The sequence below is a fragment of the Malaya genurostris genome, chromosome 3 (genome assembly GCF_030247185.1).
Source record: "Malaya genurostris strain Urasoe2022 chromosome 3, Malgen_1.1, whole genome shotgun sequence".
NCBI lineage: Eukaryota > Metazoa > Arthropoda > Insecta > Diptera > Culicidae > Malaya > Malaya genurostris.
Genome location: NC_080572.1, coordinates 114,199,859 through 114,203,470, shown reverse-complemented (window position 1 = coordinate 114,203,470; position 3,612 = coordinate 114,199,859).

The window sequence follows — 3,612 nt, the reverse complement described above, 5'->3', positions numbered from 1 at the left end:
GTAAGTAACTAATATAGCCTACAAATAGAATTAGTTTTGAGACAAATCTAGAAGAATTTGTTTTAGTTCTCTGGTCCAATTTTTACTAGTCAATTTTTCAAGTCAATCTTTAAGAGAAAGGTAATAAGTGTACTTTTAAAGAAAAGCATCGTTATCATGATCTTGTAATAACACTAACAAGTAGGTACAAACTAAATAAAAGAATTAGAAATTTACATTTTTTCCACCTGAAAAATATAATTTTTAAGGTGGCAAGCCTGCACGCTATACGAAATTAAACAAAACACGCTGCGAACGGAGCAAAGCCACACGTACCGACGCATATCAGTTTTGCATCGTCAATTCATCATTTTGAGTGACGATTTGAATGTTTTCACAATCATCTTCCTATAATTTCAGAACCGGCCGTCGGATTAAAATGAAATTTCACAGTATATTTAAAAATAATGAGAGCTTTAATTTAAATCATGATTTGTGAAAATCGGCTCAACTGTTGCTGAAAAATCGAAGTGAGTTCCGTTTTTGGAGATTTTCTATACTATTACCGGTGCTTTCGGAAGTGGAAGCCGGGGACTAGTAATCCAAAAGTAGTTTTATATATTCACTAACTTACAAGATCTGCCAAAAAGATGAATTTAGCAGTAAATTTTATAAAACTTGCACCTCGTTTCGCCGTCGCTTGTGAAAAAATACGCATGAAATTGAAAATTTTCACTAATCGCACTGTATTATCGGAACCGGAAGTCGGAATTGGATCAACGTTTCAAGAACCTTGTAAAGAGATTTATGACCTTTTATTTGCTTGTGAAAATCAAAAGACATTTCCGAGAAAATTGAGAGCGAATGTTTAACAAATTTGCACATATTTTCTTGTAATTCTGGAACTGGAAGTTGGATCGAAATTGAATTCAAGAAAATTGTATGAATTCACAAGACCTTTCGTTTGAATTTAAGTTTGTGAAAATAGGTTCAGACATCTCTGAGAAACGTGTGTGACTTTTTTTCCTGTGTTTGGTTCATATCACCCTGTAATTTCGGAACCGGAAGTCGGATCCTAATGCAACTCAGGAACTTTGTATGAGACCTTAAGACCTTTCATTTAAATCTAAGTTTGTGAAAATCGGTTCAGCCATCTCTGAGAAAATTGAGTGACATTATTTGTCACATACACACATACATACATACACATACAGATTTTTTGTGATCTCGACGAATGGTATATGACACTCGGCCCTCCGGGCCTCGGTTGTAAAGTCGGTTTTCACAGCGATTGCATAACCTTTCTATATGAGAAAGGCAAAAACGCTTCAAGTTGAAACTGAGTTAATAGAACTCAACAGTTGCGTAAAAATAACTTACTAGTGAGTAAATACAACTCACATCTCAGTATATTATTGCAAACTATAATAAACTACATAGAGACTATAGAAACTACATAGAGATACTTTACCTAAAATTAGATCATTTCAAATATATCTGTCTATTTAACAAAGTGACAAAGTAAAGTCGAAGTTCTAAGATGATTATGATTTTCATTGAATAAGTTTTAAATACAAATATATTGAAAAGAAAATTCAGTTTGGACAAGGGTAGTTTTTTTTTCAAATGACTTTTTCTGCTTAAGAGTAAATTAGCGAAGTTATTAAATTTACCTAAAATGAGTATTGAAAGATGATACCTTCAAACGGTTGAACTAAAGTTATGCACTGATAATTTTAGTTAATTTATATGAGCTTGGGTGCATCAACCGCTGGGAATTGGATTTTTGCAATTCAAACGCGCCATTCAATCGCAGCGCGTTCTGTGTGTTTGAAATCCTTCGCTCCTGTTACTTTTATAAATAAAATTCATGTCAAAAAGCGTTTTATTGCTAATGCATGAGCATCATCATCGGTATCAAACAGCTGGAAGTAAAACAGTCTGCTGGAAGTAAATCAATGATCGAAAGAGCATAAAATTTTTGCGCATACCTGAAAGATTACGAGATGATCATTCATTAACATTTTCTAATTTGTCACCAAATCTTTTTCATCTTAAACAAGGTTAACTTTATCACAACACCGCTGTTAGATAAACACTTGTTATCATAAGTTTCTCAAATCGAATAAACACAATTTACCAAACGCTTTTACCATCGATGTTGTTTTCATTGACACTTTGAAGCGACGCGAACAGATTTCAACTAAAAAAGTTGTTGATTTTGCATTGCGATTATTGTTTCGCTTTCAACTGTCTCCGGCATTTGACAGCATTCAAAACAACATATTTTTCAACTACTTGAATCTACAAATCAAAAACCATATTGGTTGAATCAAATAAAAATTAGTTAAAACAACTATCGCAAAAATCAAAAACTGCGATATCGCAATTTTATGATCGAAGGGTTCTCCGTGTAGGGAACATGAATATCCATCCTGAAACAAAGTTTCATCCAAATCAAAGATTTTTTTTCAGTATAGGAGTCGATGAAAAATATTTTCAATACCTTTTGTTCAAAAATTTGGCTGATTTGTGAAAATCACTCCAACAAAAACAATTTTGAAGAATTTGTCATTGTTAGACTATGATCATTTAAAAAAAAAGTTTGACCATTTGCAAAAGACAGTTTAGATCATTTTTGGAAAAACAAAGTACATATGCAAAGTGGGTTCTTGTGACAAAGTCTTCATAAACAGAAAGTATCATTTTAATCTGAGAGGATGCTACCAACACTGAATGCGATTTAGCGCGAAATTCGTATTTATAATTTATATATATATATATATATATATATATATATATATATATATATATATATATATATATATATATATATATATATATATATATATATATATATATATATATATATATATATATGTGTGTGTATATATAAATTATAAATACCTTTCTATATGAGGTTAGATAGAAACCTTTCTTAATCCACCTAGTGGTGTAATGATGCCTTTCTCATATTACTCATGTTTCCAAAAATATCACTAGAATATCCTGTCAAAATATTTTTTTTTCAAACTTGAATAAAATCAAAAACCATTCTTTGATATAAACTACCATCACCTTTTCAATTTGTAAACAGTCGGATCTGAGGGCATACTATCTTTGAAGACACTGAGAGCTTTAGTTTGAATCATGATTTGTGAAAACCGGTTTAACGGTTGCTGAGAAATCGAAGTGAGTTCTGTTTTTGGAGCTTTTCTTCACTATTATCGATGCGTTCGGAAGCGGAAACTGTGACCTAGTAGTCCCAACGTAGATTTATATATCCATCAACTAACAAGGTCTGTCTAATATTTCCGAGAAAATTGAGGGCGCATTTACTCATAGATTTTCACATATAGACTTGTTAATCCGGACCCGGAAGTCGGATCGGGATAAAATTCAATTGCGATCTATGGGACCATAAAACCTTTTGTGTGAATCAAAGTTTGTGAAAATCGGCCACGCCATCTCTGAGAAAAAAGAGTGACAATGTTTTTTCATATTTACAGAATGATGTAATTCGGATCAGGATAAATAGATAAAATTCAATAGCGACCTATGGGACCGTAAGAGTTTTCATTTGAGATTGTGAAAATCGGTTCAGCCATCTCTGAGAAAATCAGACTTGGGACG